General features: G+C 39.1%; 1 protein-coding gene across 4 annotated transcripts in view; it reads right to left on the bottom strand.

Moving 5' to 3' along the window:
* The window catches only part of maco1b (macoilin 1b), a 91,100-nt gene that overhangs the window by 53,326 nt on the left and 24,659 nt on the right, over positions 1-13,115 (bottom strand). The window lies entirely within an intron of this gene.

The following is a 13,115-nucleotide window of genomic DNA, read 5'->3' as shown; positions in this document are numbered from 1 at the left end:
ATCAAGTGAACAGAGTTTAGTTTATGAGACCACTTTATCAAATTGCACGGAAACAATCAATCAAGTCCAAGTAGTTCATCTGAGCAGTGGTTCTAATCCCAGCTTCCTGTTTGTTTCTTCAAATATTCATTTATCCCAATATTAAATGTTTGCAAGGCTGTCTGTTTCAACAAACTACAATCAATTCAACCATCTGAAAGTGCATAAAATACTTTCCTAAATGTATTCAACCTTGAGTCCATCTCCCTTTGTTCTAGACTGTTCAATTATTAAAAACATCCTATTTCTCCACACCTTCTCCTAGCTCTTCATAACGTGAAACAATTCCATCAAATCATCCCATGATCTCAGGAATCCAAAGAAACCTTTGTATTTGCTTTTAAGACAGCAGGTAACATCCAGTGAAGTTTCACTGGGGAAGTGAAAATGGTGCAAACTGTTCACTCAAGATGTAGAACTCAAAGTTGTAAAAGGTTTAGATTTTCCAGTGGCTATCTTTTAATTGGTTTCAGGCTTTCAGTTCTTCACCTTAACAGGTATATTCATTTAACTAACCTACATTTCAGATCAATTGCAGCATGCATCAAAACTGAACTCAATTTGGTCTTTACATTTCCATATGTTCATCCTTCAAGAAGGAATCCAGAAGAAAAACAACTTGCAATTATAAAAGTAATCGGGAATTCAAGAGTACTGCCCAAACTTCCATTCTTTAGTCTTGGAGCCCCATAAACTGTCAACACCCTGATTGACTTTCTTGTTGAAATCAGTTAATCCAACTGACCAAAATGCAAACTGTCAGAAATAAATGTAGAATCTTCTGACTTTGTAGAATCCATCTATTTTCTACTTAATTAAAAGGTAGTGGGGATTCTTGCGTTTCCTTTGTTGCCCCAATGAATCTAGATAACATTAAACAAATAAACTGGTGACAGCAGTTAGCAACTCTGAGGACACAATGAACATGAAGTAACATGCATTAGAAATGGCAATGTTAAATCTTGGGGTATCAGTGCAGCTATAAACACCTCTCTCACATTGTCAAATTGTTAATCGTTAAATCAGATGATACAAAAATAAAATTCATGTTCAAGAAACAAAGTAATCTTGACCTTAGCTGCTGCTGAAAGTTTACAAACTTAAACCAGATGTCCAAACTTATCATTTACAGCAAATGTTTGGTCTTGGCTTTCTGGCATTTTTCACCTTAATTCCCATTTTAATTGCCCAGAGTTGGCTGCAATTGGAGAAGAAACCATTTGAACAATGCACAGTGTCGAACAGTTGTCAAGACTTCAGACTAATCAGCTGAGGTAACCAATTTTCAGGTATCTGGTCCAAAACGGCCTGCTCGCCAGGCCATCTGCTTTAGGAGCTGTGAAGTTCAAACTAACTGAATTTAAGAAACCGCCTCAAAATGCACACATTGTAACACAGGAAAAAAGTAACAAAATACATTCAAAAACACTGGACTAGAAGCAAAATGAAAATTACAGTGTATCCAGAGTTAAAGGTCATAAACAAGATAAAAACAATATTTTTATAATCTACAACTACTTTTCTTCTTGGGAATGTGACACCATGCTTATAAAATTGCACTTTCAGGGCCAGGACATGGCTCAAATGTAAATAGCACCTTTCATGCTACTAAAATCTGCTGTGCCTAATTGCTTTTGAAATCTTTAGTGCAGTAATAACAGGTAGTTAGTCTCAATTCAGGCCATCACATTAACCTTTGCACAGATGCCATTATAGAGGAATGCAACAGTGCAACCAGTAGACAAGTTGAGAATTACTGACACCTAGCTCTGGATTTCCACATTCACCTACATATCTGCAGAAGCCAAAAGCTGCTGTTAGTTTTGTCCTGTAGAAAATCAAATCTTAAAGTTGCTGACACATCAAAACCAACATCAAAAAGGTCAGAAAGTATGTTCATGTCTAGTTAAGGATAAACATCAAGTCAACTAGCACTAGTGTGGATGCAACTTGAAAATAACTTCATTTCGTCAAAACCAGTTGTGTCGTACAGGAAGGACTGATTTGAATTTGAATATAAATCAAGATTAGATGGTGTTAAGATAATAAAATGTGAGGCTGGATGAACACAGCAGGCCAAGCAGCATCTCAGGAGCACAAAAGCTGACGTTTCGGGCCTTTGTGCTCCTGAGATGCTGCTTGGCCTGCTGTGTTCATCCAGCCTCACATTTTATTATCTTGGAATCTCCAGCATCTGCAGTTCCCATTATCTCTCATTAGATGGTGTTACTTCTGTACAAAATAAAACTGTAGTGTTATTTTCAGAGTACTTTGTTAAACTAAATATTAAACCAGTCATCTCATACTTTTGCGTATAGTTGCCATACAAAAAGAATTAGCCAATGGCAAAATGTTTTGGTAAACCAAATCATGGTTACAATACTCCACTCTGACAATGTATAGTTTTCATTTAGCAATGAAAATAATTTGATGGCTTAGGATGATTAAGGAAGGAAATAAAAACAGTGCTGGAATAATAAAAGGAATACAATAATGGTTTCTTGATGCCAACACTTGCAGCTCACATTTGCTAAGAGGAAGGCAGGAAGATAAGTACACTCTGTTAACAGCAAGGTGTTACAGGCTCCTGCGACAGGAGTACCGACTGTCTTCATCTCACTCAAAAATCAGCTTTAGAATTAAATGTATACTGCAGCATGCCAAAAGATGATTCTCAAAAAGAATTCCAAGTTGTTTAACTAACTGCTTTCCATTAATGTAGAATGACTGATAAAATAACTGACCTGACACAGGATAATTTCAAAAGTAAAAATCCAGTTATATTTTATGAAAAATAATCAAGGTTTTGTTGGGATAAACAGAAGAATAGCTGTACTCTAAATTAGAGTATTGGTCATGTTAGTTTAATATTCTGGATTTTGATTTCATTCAGGAATCAGGTTTAAATCAGCTAAACTGACCTGTGCTCTACCTGTTACAACGTATGCAAGGAACTGAAAGCCTATGATTTAAGAATTGAGGTAAATGACCTGAGATACAAAAAGCAACACCTTGAGAATTCTTGCAATTGTGAATGATTTACCACAAAATATACATTTGTTAGGAAAGCACGTAGATTTATTCAGAGAAATGGGCCTCAACAGAACAGGCTGTGTTTATGCTCTCCACCAGCCTGCTACCAGTGGTCACCTTTACATCCTATCATCAATGGATCGGGGACTCTTGTGTAGAGTATCAGCAGGCAATTAACTTTTTTATATTAGGTTAGTTCTATAAATCTTGACAATATGGTTTTAGTCAATATTTCAATCCTGCCAAAATTATTGGTTTCAAAACCACAAAAATTAAATTCCAACCAAAAAAATGCAAACTGCTTACATATTTTGTGTTATATGGTGGAGCTGAAATGTTATGATTGATTGATTGATTGATTTTCATGGTCACCTGCACTGAAGTACAGTGAAAAGTTGTGTTTACAAGCAGTACAGGCAGATCATAGTAAGCAAGGAATTACAGATCAAAAAGACTTAGAGGCATACAGGTTACATTGCACAGGCTGTGTGGCAAGCGAGATCAGCATTAGCAAGATCAGCATTATTTGACACTAGAGAGTCCATTCAGTCTAGTAACCACTGGGATAGAGCTGTTCCTGAACCTGCTGATACAGGTGTCCAGGTTTCTGTATTTTCTGCCTGATGGAATAGATTGGAGGAGACCGCCATCAGGGTGCGATGGATCTTGGATTGCCTTTCTAGTGCAGCAAGCCATGTAAATGGAGTCCATGGATAGAAGTTAACCTTCTGTGATGGTTTGCACTGTGCAGACCACCTTCTGCAGTTTCTTACTGTCCTGGGCAGAGCAATTGCCATACCAGGCCGTTATGCAGCCAGACAGGATGCTCTCAAGGATGCATCTGTAGTTGGTGGTGAGAGTTCTTATGGACATGCCAAATTTCCTGAGCCACCTGAGGAAGAGGAGGCATTTATGTGCCTTACGTCCAGGCTAGGTTGTTGGTGATCAACACTCTAAGAATGCTCTCCACCCTCTCAAGCCCAGCGCCTTGGATGTAGATGGGGGCATGTTCTCCTCCTTTCTCTCTGAAGTCAATAATCAGTTCTTTAGTTTTGCCAACATTGAGAGGTTGTTCTAACTGCGTGTCACCAAGCTCTATCTTCCTCCTGTATTTTGAAAACATCAGGAGAGAATAAGGCCCCTTAAAGATCAGAGGTCATTGATGTGTTGAAACTCTGGAGACAGGAGAGATACTAAATGAATATTTTGTGTCAGTTTTTACTGGGGACCAAGAAATAGAAGCTAGAGAACTTGAGGAAATACAAATCAGATCACAATACGAAGTGCTGACGGTCGTAGAAAACAAAGGTGGCTATGTCTCCTGAACTCGATAAAGTGCATCCAGGACACTGTGGGAAATTAAAGAAAGTGTGGGATCCCGAACAGAAATACTTGTATCATCTATAACCATGGGTGAGGTGCCACAGGAGCAGAGAGTGGCTAACATTGTATCTTCATTTAAGAAAGGCTGTAAGAAGACTGGGAGCTACAGACCTGTGAGCCTGACATCAGAGGTGGCCAGGTTGTTGGAGGTGATTCTGAAACAGAAGACTTACATGCATTTGGAGAGGCAAGGACTGATTAGGGTTAGTTGGCATAGTTTGTGCAAAGGGAAATTCTGCTTCGAACTTGATTCAGTTTTTTGAGCAAGTAGCTAAAAAGACTGATGAGGGTAGAGGGTTAGGCATGGTTTACGTCAGCTTTGTGAAGAATTTGATGAGGTTCTACATAGGAAAGGTTGGGAGTGATATGGGCCAAACGCAGGCAAGCGAAATTAGTTTAATTTGGGAACATGGTCAGCATGGGCTAGTTGGACCCAATGGTCTCTTTCCATGCTGTATAACTATGGCTCTTCTGTACTTAATGCAAATTGAAATAAGTTTAATGTTCATTTTGAGGATATGAAACTCACCTACAATAAGTTCAGCCAACAAGAAATACCAAAGTTCAAGGGCTTGATGTTGCATTATTGGAAATTAAGTGCAGATTACTAGACAACTACTGCAACTGGTGTAAAACTTTTCAAGGCACTAAACTGATAATTTTAAATTGATTTTGTGGAACTAATTATTGTTTATTTGGCCAAATAAACTGCATATATTGCATTGTTGCGTCAGATAGGCGAGCGAGCAAAACCAAGTTTAATCAGTGATTTAAATCATTCAATTAAACAAAATTTAATAGTTTACTTATTTTGATGAACAGAGACTTACGTTCATTAAAGATATCCTGACAATTTTAATTCCAGAGATTAAATAATAGATAATCACAGACAAACTGATTACTACACAGTACTAGAGAGCCTGATCAACATTTGCTCATTCTCGCTGCTAACACACAAAAACTAAATGAAAATATTAAATCACATTTGGCTTGATTCACATAAAAGGATTTACCAATTTGGCTAATTTCAGGCAAGATCACTTCACAGGTAGATAAATTCCTAAGTCATCAACACGATCAATTTACTTATTCTTTGGTGTATAAGATGGGTTTTTTCTCCCCCCCCCAACGATCAAATCATTGAATGCTCAAACCGTTCGACAAGGTGTAGAAGCTGGATGAACACAGAAGGCCAAGTAGCATCAGAGGAGGAGGCAAGCTGACGTTTCAAGTCTGGACCCTTCTATGGAAATCTCTCTGCTCAAACTGTTTGCTGTGTTACAATATAAATTGTGAACTTTGTTCGTTGTGGTTAGTTGTTGGGTAGGAGGGCAATTATGACATTATGGTCATATGGAAGGGGTTACATCTACACGATTCCTTTCTCCATAGAGAAAATGCCACATGACATGGGCAAAGTAATAGTTAAATGTTAATGTAAATCAGGAAAATAAGTTTGAGAACACTTTTGAAAACCTCACTTTTGCAACCTCAGCTGCAATAACATGCCTTTAAACATCATAGTTAAATGGACTGAAGAACCTCTTATAAATATCCACAAACAGAACTATTTGCATTCAAAAAGCAGAAATTGTATTGAAAAGAGCTATGATAACTCAACCAACTAATCAGATATAAAAACTGTACAGTCCCACCTCATCCAATCATGAATGGCAATAGGCCATTGTTCAGTTATTAACAGGAGGAGGCACACTTTTAAAATATCCTCACTCTCAAAGATAGGAAAGCCTAACATTGTCAATTGTGCTGATAATCTCGATGGATTAGCAACCATCTTTAGGATTAAAAATGATGAATGGGTTATCCTTCTTAGCCTCCTCCCAAGGTCGCCAACATCACAAGGCTATAAACGTCATTCAAGTTTGATTCTTTGCATGTGATGGTCGAGAAATATCAGAAGGAACTGCAGAATCCTGCACAAACTATCTTCTCAACTCCCAAAAGCCTGTGCTATCCACACGTGCAAGTCAGTAGTGATGGAACTCTTCGCTTGCCTGGGTGAGTTCCAGCACTCAAGCAGCTGAACACCAGCTACAGCAAAATCCACTTAATCAGTATGTCGTTCATGAATGCTAACAAAGAGAATGTTTTCAGGATGGCAGACTGACCAGTGGAGTTCTGCATGGTTCAGTGTTGGGACCACAATTTTTTTTTGTTATACATTAAATGATCTGGACTAAAGAACTGAGTTGCTAAGTTTGTCGATGACATATAGATAGGTCGAAGGTGGTAATGTAAAGTAAGTAGTGTAAAAGGAGGCAGAAACACTACAGAAGGATTTGGACAGGTTAGGAGAATAGGCAAAGAGGTGGCAGATGTAACACAATGTGGGAAAGTGAAAGGTTATGTACTTTGACAGGAAGAACTGATGTAGACAATTTTCTAAAACAGGGGAAGGCTTTGGAATTCTGAAACACAAGAGTGACTTACTTGGAGTCCTCATTCAGGATTCACTTAAGGGTAACATGCAGGTTCAGTTCTTAGTTGGGAAAGCAAATGCAATGTTTGCACTCATTTGAAGATGCTAGAAAACAAGAACAGGGATATACTGCTGAGGCTATATAATGCTATAGTCACATTCATTTGGAATATTGAGAGCATTAAAGTAGCAGCTTACCACCTCCTTTTCTACTATGCTCGACCAACAAATGCCGATCTCGTAAAAGGATGCCCACATAGTATGAAAGAAATTTTAGATAAGAAAATCTATCAGACCAATCATTTCACTTTTGTCGACGAATGCTCAACTACAGTGTAATCGTTAAAATTAGCCACCACTGGGAACTGCCTGAGTTTAGCAGCTGTCAAGATATTGAGCAAGACACTAAACAGGATGAATGGCATGATTACAAGCAAGTTTCAGCTTGCTTATGCTACATTTTGCAGCCAAATCCCAACTAAAGACTATGTACATTGCTGTTCCAACAAAGTCAACAGTTGAAATTTCAAATAGTGTAGACTAGGAAAATAGATTAAAAGATTAGGTAGTTAAGGTATTATTCTGTAACTATTCACAAAAGAAGCGTCTTTTGAGAAAAAGGACCTGCATGAGAAAGATGAATTATAATGAAGCTAGCGAGGGAAGTTAAGAATTATATACAATTTAAAGAAAATGCATAAAAGGTACAGGAAATTAGTGGCAGATCCAAATACTGAGTCGGACTGAAAAACCAACAAAGGATAAAACAAAATAAAAACAAGGAGAAAATTGATGAGGAAAGTAAATTAGCAAAAACAAACACTACAGCAAGAGCTTCTTCAAGGATATAAAAAGGATAAGAATAATGAATGTTGATTTCTTACAGGATGAGAATGGAAAATTAACAATGGGAAACAGTGAAATGGCAGAGACATTCTTGTACCAGTCTTAGAGTGGAAACCATTAAGAGAATCAAAAAAAAACAATAAGTAGATGAAATTTAAGACAATTATTATGTGAGGAAAACATATGTCATATTAACAGAACTAAAGATTCATAAATTCATGGGTCTGATGACTTGCATTCTAAAAAGGTCCTCGTGATATGGCTGAACAGCTGGTGTGTGCATTTCCAATTGTGCCACAACGATCAGGGCTGGATCCACTACTTTTTATTGCATTGTTCATCTGCCACTCCTCACCCAACTGGCCCATCTGCTCAAGGTCCCACTGTACATTGAGGTAAAGTTCTTGGCTGTCCACTATGCCACCAATTTTGGTGTCATCTGTAAACTTACTAACCACACCACCTATATTCACATCCAAATCATTTATTATAAACAACAAAAAGCAGTGGACCCAGCACCAATTCTAGTGGCACACTGTTGGGCATAGGCCTCCAGTCAGAAAAGCAACCCTCCACTACAATCCTTTGTCTATCTTCTGGCTAGCTCTATGCCCAAGTGGTTAGTTCTCTGTAGTCCACGAGAGCTAACCTTGCTTGCTTTTACCATGTGGACCCTTGTTAAGTGACTTACTGAAATCCACAAAGATCACGTCCACCGCTCTGTCATCAATCCTGATTTTTTTGAGGAAGCAACAAAATCAAGTTAGAGACATGATTTCCCAGGCATAGACATACTGACTATCTGTAATCAGTCTGTGGATTTCCAAATACAAGTAAATCCTGTCCTCCAGGTTCCCCTCCAACAACTTGCCCACCACCATCAGGCTCACCAATCTATTGCTCCCTGGCTTTCTTTAATAGAGGCATCATGTTAGCCAATCTTCAGTCTACCAGCACCTCACCTACGGCTATCGATGATGTAAATATCTCAGCAAGGGTCTCAACAATTACTTTCCCAGCCTCCCACAAAGTTTAGGGTTCACTCAAATCAGGTTCTGGGGATTTATCCAACTTTATGCATTTTAAGATGCCCAGCATCTCTCTCTCTCCATAAAATGGAGGTGTTTTTTAAATGTGGCTATTTATTTCCCCAAGTTCTCTAACTTCCATATCCTTCTCGATGGGTGACAGATCTCTCCCATCTCTTGTGGTTTCACACATAGGCGGCCTTGCTGATCGTTAAGGGGCCCTATTCGCTCCCTAGTTACATTAAGAACAAGAGGGTATTTGTAGTGTATTTGTATTCTCCTTAACCCTATTTGCCAAAGCTATGCTCCTTTTTAACCCGCTTGATTTCCCTGTTAAGTGTGCATCTACGGCCGTTACCTCTTCTAGTGATTCACTTGATCTCTGCTGTCTATACTCAGCATATGCTTTTTTTGTCCCCCCCCCCCAGACAAAAATCTCAATTTCTCTAGTCATCCAGCATTCCCTACACTTACCAGGAACATTCTGTATCTGGTCTCTCGTTATCTCATTTTTGAAGGCTTCCCACTTTCCAGCCGTCTCTTTACCTGACAAGCTGTTTTTTTTTCAAAATTAAATTTCTATTTTATCCAGACTGTGTTATGAGGAGTAAAGAAGGTTGGATCTATACTAATTAAAATTTAGAAGAATGACAGGTGATCTTATTGAAAGATACAAGATTCTTAGGCTACTCAACAGGGTAGGTGTGGAAAGATACTCTCTTCTCCTCTTTCCCCCCCCCCCATGGGAAAGTCTAGGACAAGGCGGTGAAAACATGTGATCCTTTATTCTGAAATGAAGACAAAAATGAAAAAAGGAACTTATTCTCTCAGAGGGGAGTGAATCTGAATTCTTTACTGCAAGGGGCTATCCAGGCTGGGTCATCCAGTACATTCACATGGACAGTTTTATTCAGCAAGGGGATTCTGGTTTAATGGGGATAAAGCAAGAAAATGGAGTTATCAGATCAGCCATAATCCTACTGAATGACACAGCAGACTCGATGTGCGGAATGGCCTATTCCTGTGCCAACTGCTTCTGGTCTTACAGTTTATTTCTGGCATAATACAGTCTCCCATTAAAGTTATATCCTTGCTTTATGCATACCTTACTGTACTAGATAGGTATCACTGCTAATGCACATGCTGCTTGGTGTCAGCAAGTGCAGTCTTAAAATACAGGTGTTAACAGAGCTTTATAGAGGAAAAAGCATGTCTGGAGAAATTTAGGGAACTCTGAAGATACAAATGATTTCGGTGAATTATAGGGAACCAGTAGATGTAGGGTATTTGATAAAGTGCCACATCAAAGGTTACTGCACAACACACAAGCACTTGGTGATGGATGAGATTTATTAGCATAGATAGAGGACTGACTAACTGAAAACAGACTTGGACCATTTTCAGGTTGGCAAACTATCCGGTAACTAGTTACATGCTGGAGATGTTCCAGCCTACTTAAATCACTTCAAAACTGTAGCAGTAGTGAAATAGTCATGTTCAAAGAAACACAGCCCCAACCAAGCTGAGTATCGCAAGCCGTCTAATTTTTTCCCTCAAAAATCACATTAGGATGCAATTCTAGTTAAAGATGGATTAATTGCTTCTCTCATGCCCAGTAACTGGAAAATTTACAAATAGCTTTTTAAAAAGCGATCCAACTTTTTGTTACAGTCAAGGTTATTTCAAACATTGCATGGATGGACACCGTTGAGGAGTGTTAAAGCCACATTGTGAAGTGTTTTCACTTGACTGGGAGGGAGAAAAAGAGAGGGCAAGGATTTAGGCAAAGCTCCTGTGGCGAGTTGCTGCAGTTCTAATTATAAATGCTACACCCTGCTGCCACTGTGCAGTGTTGGAGGAAGTGAATGTGGATGATGGTGGATGTGGTGCCAGTCAGGCAGGGTGCCTCATCCTGCATAATGCTGTTGTTAGAGCTGAAATCACGTTTAGCCAATATTTTTCATCAACCTATTCTGTTCAGACACGTAATCATACGCATTAACACCAGACAGGACTTGAACCCAGGCCCAAAACAGAAGTTGCCGGAAAAACTCAGCAGATCTAGCATCTATGGACAGAAAGCAATATTTACATTTCAGGTCCAGTGACTCTTCTTCATAACTGGGTCAGAGGGACTGTAAATACATGACGGGGGTTGGGATTAGGATAGGAGATGAAGTCTGAGAGAGGAGAGGGTAGGAAGGTTCCAGAGGGCTCTGGGCATCTTATGCATTCCTTAATGCTGGAAAGGAAAAAAAAACAAAACATTCCTATTAGAATGTTGAATGAAACAGAGGATGAAGTGGAACTGGGGGCAGGCAGCTCTAAAGCTTGCATGAGGCAGTACTGGAGAGAGTTTGAATGTGCATATGGCGACATGCGGCACCAAGTGTGAATTTCAAAATGCAGCAAGAACAGCAGAATGAAGAGCACTGTACACCATGCAGATCTGTGACACTGGGTAGATTCAAAACAAAGGTTGATATTTCATTTGGAATACATGTGGGATGAATCTGAGCCAGAGGTAGTCACTAAGGAATGTGACGTGGCTGTGGAAATGAGTTTTGGCAAATACATTATCAAACACCGGAAGCAGCAATGAAAGTAACATTGGTGAACAAGGAAGAGATTAGAAGTGAAATTCTGTCGGAGAGATGTGCAGAACTTCAAGGCGGGCAGACCTGAAAAAGAGATGGTGCACCAAGGTAAACACTAAACAAAGAAAAAAACAAAAAAAGGACTGTGAATGCTGGGAATTAAAAACAAAAACAGAAATTGCTGGAAAAAACTCAGGTCTGGCAGTACCTGTAGAGAGAAAGCAAAGTTAATGTTTCGGGTCCAGTAACCCTTCTACAGAGCTTTGATTTTTCCAGCAATGTGTATTGAACTCAATTACAAAAGGATTGCAAAATTGGAAAAGTGAATTTGAAAAAGAAAATTCTGAAATGTATAGCTGCTCCATTCATATGTTAGCATGCCTTTCAAACTAATATTCACTAAAAACTGAATCTAAGCAAATACCCTCTCAACGACAAGTTTGTTCTTCCTCGTGGACCAGCCTAGTAGTTTCCCAGGTTAAATAGAATGATCCTCAAAACATCAAAAACAAACAAACATTCACCTATCCATACATTTTCAATTTCATCAGGATGAATGATCCAGTGTCAACAATAAGTATTAACAAGACAGGAATGTCAGACCAAATGTGCAGGAGGTCTCAGCTTGGACTTCAAAAAGTCAATTCAAACTGCACCACTTTTTTTTCCCTATTTGAATGGAGCTCCAAAACAATGTTACTCTAGGGGCAATCATCTTCAGGATATGCCCCAAGTTGATGAATTTATATCACCCATTTCCTAAAACAGATTTACATCAAGAGAACAACCCAGCCCAGATTGGAACCCAAGCGTAACCTCCATTCAATCAAATAAGGCTTCCAATTCCAATTTCTCAAAGAATGCTGACTATTCTTTGTTGTCAGAATCACAGAATCCCTAGAGTGCAGAAGTAGGCCATTCAGCCCATTGTGCCCTCACTGGCCCTCCAAAGAGCATCCCATCCAGACCCACCCCTCCACCCTATCCTTGTAACCCTGTATTTCCCACAGTAATCCGCCCAGCCAGCATTTTCCTAGACATAAGGGGAAACTTAGCAGGCCAATCCATCTAAACTGAACATCCTTGGACTGTGGGAGGAAACCCGAGCCACCAGAGGAAATCCACACAGAGGATGTGCAAAATCTACACAGACAATTACCTGAGGGTGGAATCAAGCCCACGTCACTAGCACTGTGAGGAAGCACTGAACCATCATGGCACCACAAATATGTCAACGTAAGTTTCAATTTTACTGCAACTAAGGCAATGAGCACGAAGCCACGTTATGGTGCATCTCTAGGATTTCAGAAATTGTATTGATATTTACTGTACATGGAGTTATCCATTAAAAAATAAGTAGTTCTGTTATCAAATCTCCTGGTTATTTCATATTCATTCACTAAAATATAGGTACATCAGCTGAGATACAACCACACTGGATACTCATTGGAAAAATACAAAACAGGAGGATGTTGTCAATCAGATTAAGCCACCTCAAAAGCAGAAATTTTTGATATAGCATTGCTTCATATCGAATTACACACAGGAAACACCTGGCATCATCTTTAATTATATGTTTGATCTCACCATGCAAATGGCTAACAGTTGCTGGGATTGTTCCCTCCCACTCCACTTCCCAACTGTTAAGGCCACATCCCAAAAGCCTGCAATCATTGACTAAATTTGGAGTTGTGTAAATTTGTCACATCTTAAATCTTTGCTTCAGTTATCAATGAAATGTTTCTTCTG

The sequence above is a fragment of the Stegostoma tigrinum genome, chromosome 24 (genome assembly GCF_030684315.1).
Source record: "Stegostoma tigrinum isolate sSteTig4 chromosome 24, sSteTig4.hap1, whole genome shotgun sequence".
In the NCBI taxonomy this organism is placed as follows: domain Eukaryota; kingdom Metazoa; phylum Chordata; class Chondrichthyes; order Orectolobiformes; family Stegostomatidae; genus Stegostoma; species Stegostoma tigrinum.
This window is presented reverse-complemented; position numbering and strand designations above follow the sequence as displayed.